General features: G+C 33.4%; 1 pseudogene; it reads right to left on the bottom strand.

The window, feature by feature from the left end:
* Nucleotides 1-17,994: 17,994 nt before the first annotated feature.
* On the bottom strand, nt 17,995-19,055 carry LOC111886767 (GDSL esterase/lipase At1g29660-like; annotated as a pseudogene).
* Nucleotides 19,056-19,553: the final 498 nt, after the last annotated feature.

Genomic DNA, 19,553 nt, shown 5'->3' with positions numbered 1-19,553 from the left:
AAGGATGTGAAAGAACTTTGTTGATCAATCGCCGTTGCGGTGCAAGCATCACAAAGAATGATATGTAGTCCGACTACGGTATGGAGTATTCTTCCAAAATAACCGACATGAATTGAACTAATGTGACAATCCATGGGTGATTTGTGGCAAAAATTGGTATTAAAGAAAATAATTGGAGTAAAAAAAATAATTGGTTTTAATAAAAAAATTGGCTAAAAAAATAATTGGTTAAATAAAAATAAATATTGTTAAAAAAATAAATTTAAAAATTAAACAATAAAAAAAGGCTGAAAAAGATAAAAAATGAAGTTAAAAAAATAAGAAGGCTTAAAAAAAAGGGGAGGGACTGATGAGAGGGGAGGAAAAAAAAGGAGGAAAGGAGGGGGGGGGGGGGAGGAGGGAGGCTGGAAGGGAGCTGAAGAGAAGGAGGGATGAGGGCTGAAGAGAAGATCCGAAGTTGAGAAGAGGAGGGAAGGGAGGTTGCGAGAGGAGTAGACTACGGGTGGAGGTGAGGAGGGGATGCGGAGGGATAATGGTGCGGATGGGGCTTGCCTGCGGATGTGGATTGCAGGTTGGACGTCTACTGATGGTGCGAAGGAGAAGCAAGCGAGCTGCGGTCTGATGAGGGAATCTGAAGCTGCGGTAGGGGTCTGGACTTTGGTCCGAAGGAAAAAGAGGCTTCGGTCAGCAGGAAGAAAGGAGGTTGCGATCCTCGGTTTTAGGCTAAGAGGTTGCTGACCAAGGCTTGAGAGGGGCTTCGGATTAAGGGTAAGAAGAGCTGCAGAGAGGCTTCTTAAGAGACTCCGGTAGGCAGTTTTTGGCTGCGGTTCAGGGGTCCGAGAAGGACTGAATAGATGACGAAAAATGATATTTTTCCATGAAAAATGGTACCGCAAAGGCCATTTATTAATATTTTAACGAGGGGAATATTTTTTCAAGCATTTTGAGTCAAAAAGTGGTCTTGGAAAGGCTAAAAGAAAAGTGTACAGGGGGTTTTAAAGGGACAAAAGTGGATGGGATAGGTCAAAGTCACATGTTTTTTTTTTTAATTGGGAAGGCAAATATGAGTGGAATACATTTTACCCAAAAGAACAAAAAGGACAAAGTGCTTTAGGAAAACACATATTACGTCCAAATCTCTTCAATTTAATGATCACAACAAAAATAATGTGAAGAATAAGCACTTCATATTGTGAAGAAGAGCGGCTCGGGAAAAAAATACAACACTTCAAGGAAAATAAGCCCATCAATTTGTGTCTTTTCTTCCAAGAATAAGAACCTTCTGGATCATATTCTTCAACAGTTTGGTGACCACAAAAATAATATCTTCTCCCATTTTTCTTCATTTCTTCAACAGAAAAATACTAAGAACTTCAAGAACATAATTTCCAGCAGAAAATTTGAATGAGCAGTAGCAACATAATTATTCTACTAAGTAAGAATCACCCCAGAAAAATAGAAAACTCATCAGAAATATCCGGTAGAACCCAAAAATTCCTGCAAAAACACGAAAAATCTTCAAGATAATCACTGAACGGGAGTCGTTCCCTTGAACTAGTCGTTTGAACCTTCAAGGTACGACTCTGATATCAATTGTAGAGACCCATTTTTATACGATCGGTGGATGCTGAAGAAAAATATCTCGAGATTGATCGTATATCAAAATATAAATATGTGAAGAACATGATGAGATTTCATTAGAAAAGAGAAGAGAAGAGACTATAATGTTATATTTAAATTAGCAATTTAAGTATTTTTTTTTCAAAATTGTTCAAAAGTTGTAGCTTTAAACTTATAATGGTTTACATCCAACAACATTTTAAATTTAATATAATATGTTAAAAGTTAAAGACATAACTTTATAAGTAGAAGTAAATATATATTATTTTTCAATTGAAATTCAGTTTATTTATGCTTACACTTTAGTTTTCATATTTATTTATCGTTATTAAACAACTTATCATCATTATTAGAAAGACACTACAGTTTATCACTTTTAACTACTTACAAAGTATTTTTTTGGTTTGTTTAAGCTAGACTAAAATTTATATTTAAGTTGATCCTATAATATTACATTTAAATGGATAATTTAAGTATATTATACAAATTATTCCAAAATTGTATCTTTAAAGTCATAATGGCTTACATCCAACAACATATTAAAACTAATAAATTAAGTATAATATATTAAAAGTAAAAAAAACATAACTTTATAAGTAGAAGTAAATATATTATTTTAGTATGTAAATTTAGTTTACATTTGATTACATTTTATGTTTGATATTTATTTAACATTATTAACCAACGTATAATTATTATTAGAAAGAAATTGAAAATTCATTGGAGTTTCAAATGAATGTGGTGAAAAGAGAAATATTTCCTTTATAAGTATACTAGGCGAATGCCCGCGCATTGCGCAGAAACACCTACATAGTGAAAGTCTTTATAAATATATGTTTTTTTTTTCAATATAGCAATAATGTTGTTGTTAAATTTGATATAATAATTCGTATACTAAATTGCTGTAATGTATTGATTATTTTGAATTATATATATATATATATATATATATATATATATATATATGTCTATTATAACTGCATAATCACAATCGTTTGAATGACTTCTACCTGCGAGTTATACATGAATAAAATTAAATATAATATATGGTTTAATGTTATTTATAGTTGTTGTTATTGTTAATTATTTTTTTAAAAATTTAATTTCTTAATCTTTTAATTTTTATCATTATAATTATTCAAAACATCAAACATTGTTTTTTTGATTTTAAAGGTAACAATATAATCATTTATATAGAGCTATTTTTAACTATTGTTATTGTAAATTATTTTAAGTTACTTATTTGAAATACTTTTAATGATTATACAAATATATTTAGGGAATATTTTAGTTAAACTGAGATTACAATTTAGTTTTTGCATTTATCACTTTTAACTATTTACAAAATACTTTTTGTCTTTTTAAGTGGAACTGAAATTTATATTTATGTAGACATTGTAATGTTATATTTAAAACAACAATTTAAGTATTTTGTACAAACTATTCAAAAGTTGTAGCTTTAAACTGATAATGGTTTACATACAACAACATAATAAATATAATAAATTAAGTATAATATGCTAAAAGTTAAATACATAAATTTATAAGTATTAGTAAAGTTATTATTTTAAAATTGAAATTTAGTATATTTATGATTACACTTTAGGTTTGAAATTTATTTAATATTATTAACCAACTTATAATAATTATTAGAAAAACACTATAATTAATCATTTTTAACTATTTACAAAATATTGTTCGGGTTGTTTAAGTTAAACAAAAAATTATATTTAGGTTAACCTTGTAATGTTACATTCAAATTAATAATTGAAGTGTTCTATGTTCCAAAATTATATCTTTCAAATGAAAATGGTTTACATCCAATAATATATTAAAACTAATAAATTAAGTATATAATATGTTAAAAGTTAAAAAAATTCACTTAATTAGTAGAAGTAAATATATTATTTTAATATTAAAATTTAGTTTATATGTGATTATACTTTAGGTTTGATATTTATTTTATCTTATTAACCAATTTATAATTATTATTGGAAACAATTTGAAAAGTCATGGGAGTTTCAAATAAATGTGGTGAAAGGAAAAATGCTTCCTTTATAATATAATAACTAGGCGAATGCCCGCACGTTGCGTGGGATATAAAAAAATATTTTACATTAAAAATAACTAAATCATTATTATTAACAATTAAATAATAATTTAATAAAAATATAAAAAAATGATTTTTAGTATTGCTATTATGTTGAACTATATTCTAAGAGATAATGTTAGAACTTGAAGTTGTTTTGCATATACAAAGTTATATGATTAAAACAGAAAAAAATTAATTTTTAAAAATAAATAAATTGTTCTTGTTATCTATTAAATAATAATTTCATATTAAATTAAAACGTTTATATTAAATATTATCATTATGTAGAAAATACGATAATAGATACATCTTTTTATCTATCTTAAATTTTATCATTTTGTACAACATATGATAATAGAGACAACTTTTTATCTTAAATAGTGAAAAAAATGTTTTGTATCATAAATATTACCATAATTATGTAGAACATATGATGATAGTGACGTCTTTTATAAGGTTAAAACTTTAAATTGTATTAAATTTATTTTTCAAACAATTATAATTTTATGTTTTGGTAACTTATTTATAATATTATTAGAAACAATTTGAAAAATCATGAGAGTTTCAAATGTATGTGCTGAAAGGAAAATGCTCCTTTATCGGTCCAAATTGATCAAATTCAAACCGATTCAACTCAATATACCAAACTACATAACGGTTTTTCAACTGAAACTTCGTTTAACCTAAAAAAATCTTGTTCAAAACCATTTTCGGGATTCTAAAACTTAAATGGACAATTGCCAATAAAGATAATTTCACCGAAGAATACCCTCAACATCCTAAAAAGGTAGGCATAAGGAAGTTCTCATGGTTTGGTCTCTTTGAAACATTTCACAACGTTTCCTATTTATACAAGAGGAAACGTTCTCTTGTATAATCTCACCATCGATGTGGGATGGAGACATTGTAATAAAACATGCTTTCTTGTTAATAAAACATTATTCAACTTATTTAGTAAAACACCCTTTCTCTTGTTTACCCTTTCTTTATTGTTTAATAATTCCATTTTTCTATAATATCGTAAGTTGCTATCCAAAAAAGTAAATTTTTATTGAATAACTTTTTGTTCAATTCTAAAATCATAAATGCAGTTTGGTACTTAATATAGAAAGTTTGTTTATATGTATTTTCAAGATTCAAAAGTACATTATAAAAAGAATTAATTTATAAAATATAATCTGCGTAAATATATTTCGTGCTTTTGATCAAATCGAATTTTCAAACAATTATAATTTTATGTTTAGGTAGATGTTTTTTTATATTTATATAACATTATGTAACTTTTTTAAAATACCATTAGAAACAATTTGAAAAATAATGGGAGTTTCAAATTTATGTAGTGAAAGGAAAATGCTTCTTTTATGGTCCAAATAGATTAAACTCGGACCGATTCAACTAAATATAGCAAACTACATATTTGTTTGTCTAGTGAAACTCAGTTTGTATATATTTCGTGCTTTTGAATCAAAATGATTTTTCAAATAGTTATAATTTTAGGTTTAGGTAGATGTTTTTTATATTTATATAAAATTATGTAACTTATTTAAAATATTATTAGAAATAATTTGAAAAATATGGGAGTTTCAAATGTTTGTTATGAAAGGAAAATGATTCCTTTATCGGTCCAAATTGATCCAGCTCCGGTTCAACTCAATATACCCAACTACATAATTTTTTTTCTAACTAAAACACGGTTTAAACTTAAAAAAATTTGGTTCGAAACCATTTTTGGAATTCTAAAAGTTAACTGAACACTTGCCAATATAGACAATCTCACCAAATAATACTTTCGAAATCCTACAAAGGTAGGCATGAGGAAGTTCTCATGGTTTGGTCCCTTTGAAACATTTCATAACCTTTCCTATTTATAGAAGAGGAAACATTCACTTGTTTACTCTCACCATCGATGTGGGATGAAGACATTGTAATAAAACACCCTTTCTTTTATAGAACATTATTTAACTTATTTATAATATTATTGTAAAGAAATTGAAAAGTCATGGGAGTTTCAAATGCATGAGATTCAAGAGAAAATGTTAGCTTTATAAGTATGTATGATATATATATATATATATATATATATATATATATATATATATATATATATATATATATATATATATAGTGCCAGAAAATATTTATGAACAACAGATATTATATGGTCATAGGAATGATTCTGGACCAATTGATGAAAATAATGAATATATGTGATTTAGGGTGTATGTTATTAAAATGTGAAAGCGTGTAGAATGTAATTAAACTAATATCCTTATAAAAGTATTTTATTCAATTAAACTAGATTTACAAAAGGAATTTTCATATTTGAGGGGATAAATATTATCTTAGTTTCAAAAAAAAAAAATTAAATTTAGAGAATAATTGATTCCCTTAATTCAAATATTCTTACAGAATATGTTTATGGGTATGGTGTGTTCTCTAAAATATGTTTATTAATATGAGATTTTTTCTTCTTAAATAAATTTATTTTCGGCAGAATGTAATACATAAAAGCATTCTTTAAACTAATAACATATCAAATAACTACATTCTAAGAACTAGGTTACATCAAAAGACTAACAAATCATCTAAAGAGTAACAATTTCTATTTACATTCTTGAAGAATAAGATACAATAAACAATTTTGAAGTAAAATACATGAACAAATATACATTCTGATGTAAATACTTTCGTAAAACATAACGAAATTCTTGCACCATTAGTTAAAGAATAACACCATTCTTGAACTATCTTGTAAAAAGTATTACAATTAAGAATGTGATACAAAAAAACGTTCTTGAAGAATAACAATATTCTTAAAGAATAAATGTCTTGAGAATAACAAGATTTTATTCCATGTTCATCTTCATGCCTTGTTCATGATCTACAAAAAGAATAAGTGGCATTTCGTGAGAATGATCGCCATGAATTTGCAACATGATAAAGAATTTCCAAATACATTTCAAAAATAATAAAACTATACATTCTCCATGGAATTCTAAATTAAGAATAAAACTATAATTTGTTAAAAGAGTCCAACTATGCATTCTTATAAAAAGAATGGATTCAACCTCTTGAATTCTAAACTAGGCCATACAGAGATTCGAGTGGAATAACATGAAAAGGAAACATAGATGTGGTTGTATGGTAGGTAAAAACCAACATAACAGTGAAAGATTAGCATGCAAGGTGGAAGCAAAGCATAATTTAGGAAACTATTTTGACTAATAATAAAATACCTACAATATTCCTTTATAAGAGATAATTGAGAAAATTGAATTAACAACTCTCTAGTATACATGATTCGTGATTAAATGCAACTATTTTTCGTAAATTATAAATAAAAGTAAGCAAATTGAGAACTAGGTTAGATTTTTTTATAACCTACTTTATGCAAAACAAGATTGATGAGGGACTATAAAATATAAAACACAGGGATTCGGCAGAACCAAAAAAAAATGTGATTAATTTCAATTTTTATAACCTGCTTACTTTATGCATGAAGAAGAGAAGAAGGCTAGAACCTTTGGCTTTCAATACAATAGTCCTTTTAGTAGTTGGTAGTCGGTAGAAACAAAGAATGAAGAAAAAGGGTTACTTCATGGGAGTAATATCATGGCATATGGCTATGAATAACCTTTATTAACATGTTATTCACACAAAAAACATAACAGAGTCAAAGAATATGGATGTTTTCTTGTAGGCGAAACCTCTGGTGATCCGACGGATGGTGGAGGACCAGTAGTGAACACGACCGATGACGGTTTTTTCAGACAGAGGGGAGAAACTTAGGGGTATTAGAGACAGAGGGGGAGAAATTAAGGTCAGCATCTTTTTGTATTCTGGTGGAAGCTTAGGGTTTTATATTATTAAAGTAGTTTGCCTAAATTAAAGAGACAGATGATTTAATTATTTAATTACAAAAATTGATTAATAGTGAAGATTACAAACTTACCTGTATATTTGTTTTTGAAATTGTTGGTCCATATTACTCCTTACATCAACACAATGTTTGTTAATCCACATATGAACCTCTCTCTCTCTCTCTCTCTCTCTCTCTCTCTATATATATATATATATATATATATATATATATATATATATATATATATATATATATATATAGGGTTGGTCCTGAGTTATCTAATGCCTGTGCGAACACAATAATGACCCCCTAAAAATAGATTTTTTATAAATGATATGACTTGAAGAGTAGAAGAAAAATATGACTCGAAGAGTAGAAATGATACAATTCATCACACAATTTCATAACCATCTAGTCATCCACCAAATGACTCTTAGTTTGTTGCACTTATCATGTTGTTTATAATATTTGTGGTTAGTTTGTGGTTTACACCAAAATCTCAAGACTCATGTTGTATTGGATAATTTGTGTTTTTATGGTTGAATTTGGAAAATGTTACGATTTGTGCTTGAACTTGGAGAACAAGATTTGATTGTTGTATTTTATTTTTAAACTGCATTTTTGGCATGAAAAATATGTTATTTTCAGGTTTTTTTTAATGTTTTCTCAAATGCTATATTGTTTTCGGACATAATACGGATGAAAAAACTTGTTAATAAAAATCTCAAACTTTTGTTGGAAAGGTGCCAGAAAACCTTACATAGAAAATCCTTCGGAAATTTTGACAAAAATATATGTTGAAATTCATCAGAAACTTTTCGTCGGAAGCAGATCCGCCATAATAGCGTCAAATTATTAAAATTGTTTTCCATCATAAATATCCGACAAAATAGTATGCTGGAAATGTGTTAGTAATTTCATTGTAAATATGTAGGAAATAGTTTCCTACACCCTTTTATTTCCTTGGATTTGATTTTTTTGGAAATGTTACCATCGATTAGGAATTCAGGTTTTTCATCTGAGAAAATAAGAGAGAAGGTAATCGGTTCTTGTTGTTTATTAGCATAAAAAAACGTTTGCAAGAGGAGCTATATATACGATAAATTAAACAGAAAAACAAACTAGGCTAAAACATAGGGAACCAACTAGAAGATAAACATAAAACATAACCGATAAGTATCTATTTATCCAAGACTCCCCTTCAAGTTGGAATGTGGAGATTTCAAACACGCAACTTGTTAAGAAGAAATTTGAGTTTTTGAGTTCTTAAGCCTTTTGTAAGAAGATCTGTAATATACTTATTAGAAGCAATGTGACATGGTTGTATCTACTGAGAATCCACCCTTTCTCTAACAAAATAACAATCCATATCCACATGCTTCCTCCTTTCATGCAAGACGAGATTATTAGCAATGTTACGTGCAGCGTGATTTTCACAATACTGAGGAGTTGGTTCATGTAAAGTCTCACCTAAATCCATTAATAGCCAACGAACCCATAAGACTTTACTAAGAAGACATGTCATAGACCTATACTTTTCCTCCTCCGAATATCGAGACACAACTGTTTCTTTATTTTCGATGAAATAGGAGCATACCCTAGTAACAAAAGATATTCAGTCCTAGATTTCCTGGTAAAAGGACATTCTAACCAATTAGAGTCACAGAATGCCTTAAGAGTGCAACCTGTTGGGTGTTAAAAAAACAAGTTAAGAACTTTAGACAAATATCAAAAAACAAACTTCGGTGAACTCACAAAACATCTGAAAAACGTAAATCAAAAGAACACGATATTTAACGTTGTTCGGTCAAGGTGACCTACATCCACGGGCTAACGAGAGAGAGAGAGAGAGAGAGAGAGAGAGAGAGAGAGAGGATTGTATTAAATTTCTAGAGCTATTACAAGCACTCTCAATTGTATCTCACTTAAAGCTATCACAAAAATCTAGCAATTTACAATGATCGGGGTATGAGTCTATTTATACTTGAGGGATTAGACCTAAAGCCCTAATGGGCCAAGCCTATTGGCCCATAGGCCAATGAACATATTCTACCATGAAACATCTTCTGGAATATTCTTACATGGCATACAACCCACGAGGATCAGCAACACACATGATGGACCACCTTAACCATAGTGGAGCATCATGATGCACAGGTGGCACATCATGAACACTAATGGTCTAACATCAATCATGGTGGCACAAAATGGTGTAAACCTTGAGAATTACCAACTTATGAGCATCTTTGAATGATCTTAAGCATCGTATAGAACTTCATAGCATACTTGGCTCATCAAGGACCAAGATGGTCCATCTTGTGCCATCATGGTGGAACATGAATATGGATGGCACAAGTGACTTCAAGTGTGGCACAAGAACATCAAGACTGGATGTCCTATCTTCATGACTTCATGGTGTAAGAGTATCCTTCTTGGACCATCGCTTTAAGATATGGTGCAACAAGATCCCCTATTGATCCATATCACTCCCAAGTGCTCCAAACCTCTTCCAGGTGCTCCAAACCCCCTTCTACATCATCTGTTCCTTTAGCACTTGATTTGTTCCTTTGTCGGACGATCCATTCCTTTCTCAGATGATCCATTCCTTTGTCACATGCTCCATGAACACTAAGTGCTCCATTATGATCTAAGTGTTCCATGTTGGACAAGACTTCACTAGCCCCCATTATCAGATCTGAAACACTTGATTTTCAAGTTGGTTTCATTTTCCACAATTGTTTTCCATTTATTGAAAGCACTGAAAATTCATACTTCTATTTCAAGAAATAGACCCAGACTTTCCTACTGCAATCATTGATGAAAGTAACATAATATCAGGATCCTTCCACTGAAGCAAATGAAGTGGGACCATAAACATCTAAATGAACAAGCCCTAATTTCCATGTCTTGGGTGGATGTCCTATCTTCGTGAAAGTAACTTTCTTCTGTTTTCCAAGAACATATGGCTCACATAAATCTACTGTCACGTTCTATAGATATGGAATTCTTCCTTTGGAGGCAAGCCTCTTCATTCCTTTTTCACTCATATGTCCAAGTCCTTGGTGCCATAGAGTGGATGCCCCAACTTTTTCAACAGCATGCGCCTCATCATCAGAAAGGTCCACCATGTAAAGTGTACCTGCTTTTGACTTCTACCAATCACTAATTTCCCTTTGTTACCTTCCACTGATGATCACCAAAATTGACATGGTGACCTTCATCATCAAGTTGCCCCACTGATAGCGACATTCTTTTCAAGTTTGGAATGAGCTTGACATTATTCAAATTCCACTTCGTGCCCAAGGTAATCTTGAGGAACACATCCCCAACACCTGTAATATCAAGGCTCTTGTTGTCTACTAGTCTGACTTTCCCCTGGTACTTCTTGAAATTCTGGATTATATCTTTGGAATGACTAGCATGGAACAACACACCAGAATCCATGATCCAGGATTCAGTTGATTTTTCAACTGCACAAATAAGAGCATCTCCTTCAGAGTATAATGAAATGTTCATTTCATTCTTGCCTTTGTATGCAAGAGGCTTCGAGCATTGAATCCTAAAATGGTCCTTTTCTTTGTAGTTCCAACATGAGACGTCCTTCCTATTTTTCAATACACCTATCTTCCTCGACTTTGATCTTCCTCTACTCCCTCTCCCTCTGTTGGACTTCCTTCCTCTTTCCTCAATACTAAAAAGATATTTAGAGGAATCTCCAGCACTTCGTCTGCACACATCCTCACTAAGGATTAAGTCGCGTATGCTTTCAAATGTCAGCTTGGCACCTCCAGCTAAGCTGTTGACTGCTTTCACTTTTCCTGACCAACTTTCTGGTAATGATGATATTAGTAGCAGTACATGGACTTCATCTTCAAATTTACTCTTCTTAACTGATGTCAACCTTGATAGGATTGAATTAAATTCATTGACATGATCAGTCACTGTGCCATGTTCCTTCATCTTCAGATTTACCAATTGTCGAATCACGTGAACCTTATTCATTGTTGAAGGTTTCTCATACATGTTAGATAGCGCTTTAATCAACCCATAAGTAGTCTTCTCATTGACAATATATTAATCAACTTTCTTTGACAATGATAAACACACCACACCAAGTGCCTTCCGATCAAACAACTCCCAATCCTCCTACTTCATAAGGAACAACTAATCTTTTGACAAAGGTTCATCTAAATTCTTTTTTAGAGGTAGTCTTCAATTTGCATCTTCTAGAAACCAAAATATTTTCCATTAAACTTGTCAATCTTAACTCTCCTGTCTTCAACCATACCTATGATACCAGTTTGTTGGGTGTCAACAAAACAAGTTAAGCACTTCAGACAAATATCAAAAAACAAACTACAGTGAACTCACAAAACTTCTGTAAAATGTAAATCAAAAGAACATGATATTTAACGTGGTTCAGTCAAGGAGACCTACGTGCATGAGCTAACGAGATAGATAGATAGATAGACAAATATATAGAGATAGAGATAGAGAGAGGGAGAGAGAGAGAGATGATTTTATTAACTTTCTGGAACAATTACATGCACTCAAAATTGTATCTCACTTTGAGCTCTCACATAAATCTAGCAATTTACAATGATGCAGGTATGAGCCTATTTATACTTGAGGGATCAAACCTAAAACCCTAATGGGCCAAGCCCATTGGCTCATAAGCCCATGGATGGTGACAACCAATCATACTCCACCATGCATCATCTTATGGAACATTATTCCATGTTATACAACCCGTGAGCATTAACAACACACATGACATACCACCTTGACCACAGTGCAACATCATGATGCACAGGTGGCACATAATTAACACTAATAGTCCAACATCCATCATGGTGGCACAAAATGTTGTAAATCTTGAGTAATACCAACTTTTGAGCGTCTTCGAATGATGATGAGCATCATAGAGGACTTCATAGCATACTTGGCTCATCAAGTACCAAGATGGTCCATCTTGTGTCATCATGGCGCAACAAGAATATGGATGGCACAAGTGGCTTCACGTATGGCACAAGAACATCAAGATTGGAGCAACAATGCTACCATGGCGCAATAGGGACATGCACGGCGAAAAAAAGGCCATGCATGGCACAAGAGCTACCTCATGGCGCAAGAGGAGTACTCCATGGCGCAAAAGGGATCCTCATGGCGCAAGAGGAACCCCTCATGGTGCAAGGGGGAGCATGATGGAGCAAGAAGGAATACCATGGTGCAAGAGCATCCTTTTTGGCCCATCCCTTTAACCTATGGTGCAAAAAGATCCCATTGTCGCTCCATATCACTCCCAACCGCTCCAAACCTATTCCTAGTGCTCCAAATCCCTTTGATCCATTCCTTTGTTAGACGGTCCATTGCTTTCTCGGATGATCTGTTCCTTTGTCACATGTTCCATGAACCCTAAGTCAGCTGTTGTGATCTAAGTGGTCCATGTTGGACAATACTTCATACCCTAACACAACCTCCTTCACGTGGGAGTAAAACTCCTTGTCCTAAGGGAGTCTTTAGGTAATGTAGTACTCGATGGACAACACTCATGTGGGATTGGATTGGATCTACAACAAAATGACTCAATACATCTACTGTATAGGCAATGTCTAGTCTTGTAGCTTGCAAGTAAAACAATCTTCCCACGATACGCCGATAACTACTAACATCGACCCGAGGTCCATCTTTATCTTTGTCCAATTTCATATTTTGTTCAATTGGAAATGAATTAGGCCAACATCCTTATAAACTACAATATGTAAGATATCCAATGTATATTTTCTTTGACTTAAAACTAAGCCTTTAGTGGTTCTGGTTACATCAACTCCAAGGAAGTATTTGAGATTGCCGAGATCCTTTATGCTAAACCTTTTAGCAAGCTCTTCTTTTGTGTCTTGTATTTTTTGTTTGTCATCTCCCACAATAATCACATCATCGACACAAATGAGAGGAGCTACAAAGTTATCCTTTCTATGTCATATGAAAGGAGATTGATTCACCTTGGAAGAATAAAAATCAAGTTCAAGTAGGTTATTGGTGAATTTTGGTACCAAGTTCAAGTAGGTTACAAACTTTCATTCCTCCTTCTTTGGAAAAACATTGAGGAAGTTTTAGGTAAACTTCCTCATCAGGATCTCCATATAGAAAGGGGTTATATACATCCAGTTAGTGAATTGTCCAGTTGATCTTTATAGCAACAACCAAGAGGGTTCGAACCATGAATAACTTGGAAACCAGAGAAAAGGTATCATGATAATCTACCACTTCCAACTGGGAAAAACCCTTGGCGAAAAGACAAGCCTTGTATCATTCAACTTCTCCATTTGGTTTATACTTCACTTTGTAGACCCATTTACAGTCGATAACATGTTTTCTTTTGGTTAATATTGAACAATCCATGTCCCATTCTCTTCCAGAGCACACATTTCTCTTTTAATTGCTTCTTTCCACCGTTCATCATTTATGGCTTGATGGAAGTGTTTTGGCTCATCGTTGTAATTGATGGTCAGTAAAAAGGCTTTGTGAGTATTTAAAAATTTTGTATAAGAAACATAATTTGTTAAAGAATGTACCATTACAGAGCTTTGATTTGGAGGGCTATGTGAAGGGTCTATCGAAGGAGGGAGTTGGATGACAAAATCTTGGAAGTGAGTTAGTTGAGTTCTGTTTCATTATGATCGTAGTTGTTTGGGATTAGAACCACTTTCATGTTCTTGTGCTTGCCTATCTTCAAGGTATGGTTCATGAGTGAGGCTATTAACAGTTGGACTGTTAACAGTGGGTGTTTGCTCGCGATGATCCTTAATCCCATTAACTCTTATGTCACTCTCATGTGAGTCTTCATAATCAGTGACTGTGTTAAAAAATCAAAAGATTCTTGTCGGTGATGATCGTTATCCATTTTGTGGAATGGGAAGATATTTTCGCAAAAACGAACATCTATAGAGACAATCATTCTTTTGCTTTCAATGTCATAAATTTTTTAGCCATTCGTTCCCGTTGTGTATCCTAGGAATATTCCAGGCCTTCCTTTCATCTCAACTTTGTCCCCTCTGGTCTCATTGTTTGTGTAATAAGAAAAAGGATCCAAAAACTTTCATTATTTCGTAATCAGTTGTTCGTTTTAAAAGGACTTCGTAAAGTGCTTTGTTATCGAGCACCTTAGACGGTAGACGATTTATAATGTATGCAGTCGTTGACACTTATTCACCCCAGAATCGCTTAGGAAGATTGGTTTCAAATCTTAAGGCATGAGCTGTTTCAAGAAGATGCCTATGTTTTCGTTCAACCACCCCATTTTGTTGTGGGGTGTGGGGGCAAATAGTCTCAAGAAGGATCCCTTGTTCATTGTAGAACTTGAGCATCTCATTTGTAGTGAACTTACTACCATTGTCACATCTAATCTTTTTAACATATCTTCCAAATTGATTCTTGATAAGTTTGTTAAAATTTAACAAGTGTTTACTTGCTTCATGCTTGAAATTTAGAAGAAATACCATACAATCTTTGATAATAGTTAAAAAATAACTAGCTCTAGAAAATGAAGGAATGCGATATTTGCCCCATATGTCACAATGAAATAAATCAAAACAATCTTTGCTTTTAATTTCCTTACTAGTAAAAGGAAGCATGGTGTGTTTGGCTTTGGAACAAGAATCACAGAACTTATTAAAAGAAAAACTATTAAGAGAAACAGTTTTGGTGACCTTTTCATTGGATGCGTGACCAAGCCTTTTATGTCATTATCTCTAGTCGTCATCATGGCTTTCCTTTCTTTCTCAATTACTCCTATCCGATATAGACCCTTTATGTACTTACCGGCACCAATCAAGCTCCTCGTGTAAAGCTTCAGCATGACACAAAACTCAGGAAAAAAAATTACGGTACATTGAAGATATTTTCATAATTGACTCATAGATAAAATATTGCAAGTGAACTTGGGTATGTGTAAGACTCCCTTTAGTTTTGATCCACTAGGCAAGATATATTCTCGTTTACCCTCGATCGGAATAATTTCTCCATTGGGGATAAGTACAAGGCGTTCACAGTGATTTTTAGTTCTGCTTTCAAGGATATTGATAGCATGGGTGATATGTTCAGTGGATCCGAAGTCCACCACCCAATCATTATAACAATTCGTTTTACCTGTCATTTAAGTTGCCAGTTTTGCGTGTTCTTTATTTATACCTCCTTTTTCTTCAAAATGCTTCAGGAAGGTTTCATATTGAGTGGCAGTTAAACCTGAAATTGGACTGGTTTCAATGCACACCACCTTCGGTTTGGATTCTTGTTTCTTCCAGTTTCCTGACCAACATTCCAGATACCCTATTCTTTTGAATCAACCTTCTCGAGAGTGTCCATTTTTTCCACAGAAACTAAAGTGCTCCAGGGCGTCACCAATTTTGACTTCCATTTGGCAATGCTTGTCACGACGTTGACTGGGGTTGTTGTTTTCCCGTTTCATGGAGTATAAGTCTTGAAATTAGCCGCTTCCATGGAAGGTTTCTTTTCAACAGATATGCCCTTTGTCTTTGTCTTCTGCAACGAGATGGTAAGCATTCCCTATACTAGGAATCGGGTTTGTTGGAAGGATTTGAGTTTTGATAACAACAAATTCGTTATCAAGGCCCATGAGGAACTCGTATAATCTCTCTTTGTCCTTGAGTTGGCTGAGGCTTTTCCCTATATCACATTTACAGCCGTCACACGTGCTTTTGTGTGTAGGAAGCACAACTTGCATCTCATCCTAGATTCCCACGACTTTGGTGTAATACGCCGACACAGAGGCTCCATTATGATGATTTGTTGTGAGTGTTTTCTTTAACTCGTAAGCCCTAGGGGCGCTTTCTTTTCCAAACCTTTCAAGAAGGCCTGACCAGATCTTGGAGGCGGTGTTCGCGTACTTCACGCTAATTATGATGTCTTTCTCCATCACTGTTGTGAGCCAACCCTTCACCATGGCGTCACATCGCATCCATGTAGTGTAATCTTCTGACGTCTTCTCATGTTTTGGAATAGACCCGTCAATGAACCCTACCTTGTCCTTGGCGAAGAGATAGTTGATCATCTCTTGAGACCAATCTATGTACTTGTTGTCAGTAAGGGTATCATTTGCACGAATCTACTTTGGATAGTCAGATGCATGGATATAGAGTGGTGAGTTGGAATTCAGTCCACATCCATTTTTCTTTGAAGGATCATCATCATCCCCCGTCATGATGGTTGCAGGGTTTGAGGGTGATTAGGGTTTATATTGTGACCTGATACCACTGGCGGATCTACATTGGATCCCGGGGTATCCCGGGATGCCCCACAAAAAAATTTTAGTATTATAAATTTTTCCGAGAAGTTTTGCTTATTTTGTGTTCCTTAATATAAATGTGTTTTGCGAAAAATAACAAAAGCTCTAGTTGGTTTTGTTGGTTATGACGACATGGTGTTTTTCCGGAGGTTGGAAGTTCGAATCTTCGGCTTGACACATGTTAATTTTTTTTGTTTGTCAGTTTCTATCCTATATCCCTTCAACTTCTTTCTTATTTCTTATAATTCTAAAATTGTCCCACATCGGCCATAAAATGAAAATAGCCCTATACATCTGTTATATAAGCAACACAAGATTCTAAATTCTCAACAAGTTAAACCTTTGAATGAGTTTGGGTTTAAACCCGAAATTGAGTTTGGAAAACTGAAAACCGAGAAACCGAACCCATTGGTTCGGGATACCCCTTTACGTTGACCCTGGCGCCGCCACTAGCCTGATACCATGAGAAAATCAGAGAGAAGGTAGTTGATTCTTGTTGTTTATTAGCATAAAAAAAAACGTTTACAAGAGAAGTTATATATACAATAGCTTAAACAGAAAAACAAACAAGGCTAAAACATAGAAACCTACTAGAAGATAAAGATAAAACATAACCAATAAGTATCTATATCCAAAATTCTTATTTTTTATTTGCATTTCTTATTTGATTTGCATACAAAGAATTGCAAACCACTTTCTTATGCAATCATGTTCTCAATGCTAATTAAAGTTGAACTAAGCCACTAATATCGTATATATGGAGATGCATCCGTGGGAGAAGGTGCCTTGTGTGATTTTGATGCAATGCCCATGTTTGTAATTTCTATGGGATGAAGACCGTCATAGAAAAATAGTTAAATTATGATCGGGGCAAGGAATTGAGTTTGGAATACATTGTCCATCTTTTCGTACTTGACAACAAGGACCAATTTCAAATTCAAATCAATTTATGCGAATAATTACATACGAAATAATGTGAAGCTCAGAAGAAAAAAAATGATATTGTAATTAATCAACATGAATGATACACCATAAATTAGAATGGGTTGTACTAGTGTTTTACCTTTTTGTGATGCTGAAGGGTTAATTGTTACGTTGATGAAAGTGAATCTTACGTCATACAAAATATAGACTAGTTGCATTATTGATCGAATCCACACAAGGTTTTCCACCGGTTCCAAACCTTGCTATCTCAGTTGGGGTGCACCCTAGCGGACCCAAATCGATACGCGATCTTCCTAGCTCCCAATTTATACAGAGTCTATCATGTATATTGAAACAAATTCAAATTTAAAATTTTCAGTTCAATGAAAATTAATATGATTTGAAGAATCAAACGATTAAATATCACAAAACATTTAAAAACTAGATTAGTGTAGAAAGGGGAAGAAAATAATTTGTACCGTTAGTTGTTGAGAGTATTGTCGCACGAGAGCAGCTGCATATTGATCAACGGTAGATATGCGGCTCGTGGGGTAATTATTAGGCATCAGGTAGTTGTTGATGTAATCATCGCTTCCAATGATTGATACGTAAATGCATTTTTTAAGGTATTCTTGAGTAAATGTCCGGTTGCATAGTAAGAGCCAAAGGCGAGCGATTATTGTTGCATGATTAAGATTTTGCTTATTGAAGGTGAAACGATCACCCTGTCATCAAGTAACACAACAAAAATTGATTACTATGTGTGTTTAATGTTGAAGAAAAAAATAAAAAGGATCGTGATTACCAACTGTGGTCTTGTTTCATCTCTAATGCCAGCACCAGCACTAGTTTACGCCTGTGCTGATCTCTTGGTCACTTACGTTAGCGAACGGTGGAATGAAGTTATCGAAACCTAGAAGTTGACCTGCAATCAAACATACAATTTCTTGATATCAATATTATTATCCTGTAATATTTACTTGAATAATGTTAATAAGCACGGTATTGCTCACAAAAATATGAAGTTAAACATTACATAATTTTAACAAGATTGGTTAACTATTTTAAAATATAAATTGTCAAGATATATAAGTGAGAGAGTTGGAGAAAGTGCATTGTTATTTCCGTTATCGACCAATTCGTCTCCAAATATGTAGCATGGGACTTTGTGGCTGACTCACAACAAATGTTACAAGTTGTGTCATTGTGACAACTATGAGGACCGAAAACAGGAGTCTGAGTGGACGACTCATGTTTGAGTCATGTTTGTTGGAGTAGAATTAATAAAGTTATCGGTTGATGGTAGATTTCGAATGAAAACTGTTTGCTATTTAATTAAAGAAAAAAATAGGGGGTTGGGCTAGGGAAACTTTTTGTTTTTCAACGGTTAGAAGGAGGCAAGTGGACACAAAGTCGTTTCAAATATTAATTATGGTATTTTTTTTTCTTATATAATATAACACTACAAGAAATCAAAGCATTAGCAGCGACGCCTTTAGCGGCGACGCATAGCAATAGCGGCGACATGTAAATGACGCGTTACGTGTCGCCGCTATTGCTATGCGTCGCCGCTAATGCTTTGATTTAGCGATCCGCGTCATTTTCACCCCATCCGTCCGATTTTACTTTGATCTAACGACTGTAGAGGAAAGCGGAAACGCGCGTTACCTTTTCCCTCCACATGTCGCCGCTAATACCCTAATGTCGCCGCTATTGCCCTTGCGTCGCCGCTAAAACCCGTCGCCGCTAAT

The sequence above is a fragment of the Lactuca sativa genome, chromosome 4 (assembly GCF_002870075.4).
Source record: "Lactuca sativa cultivar Salinas chromosome 4, Lsat_Salinas_v11, whole genome shotgun sequence".
Taxonomy (NCBI): Eukaryota; Viridiplantae; Streptophyta; class Magnoliopsida; order Asterales; family Asteraceae; genus Lactuca; species Lactuca sativa.
Note: the sequence above shows the minus strand (reverse complement) of the source record. Positions and strands in the feature narration are given on the sequence as shown.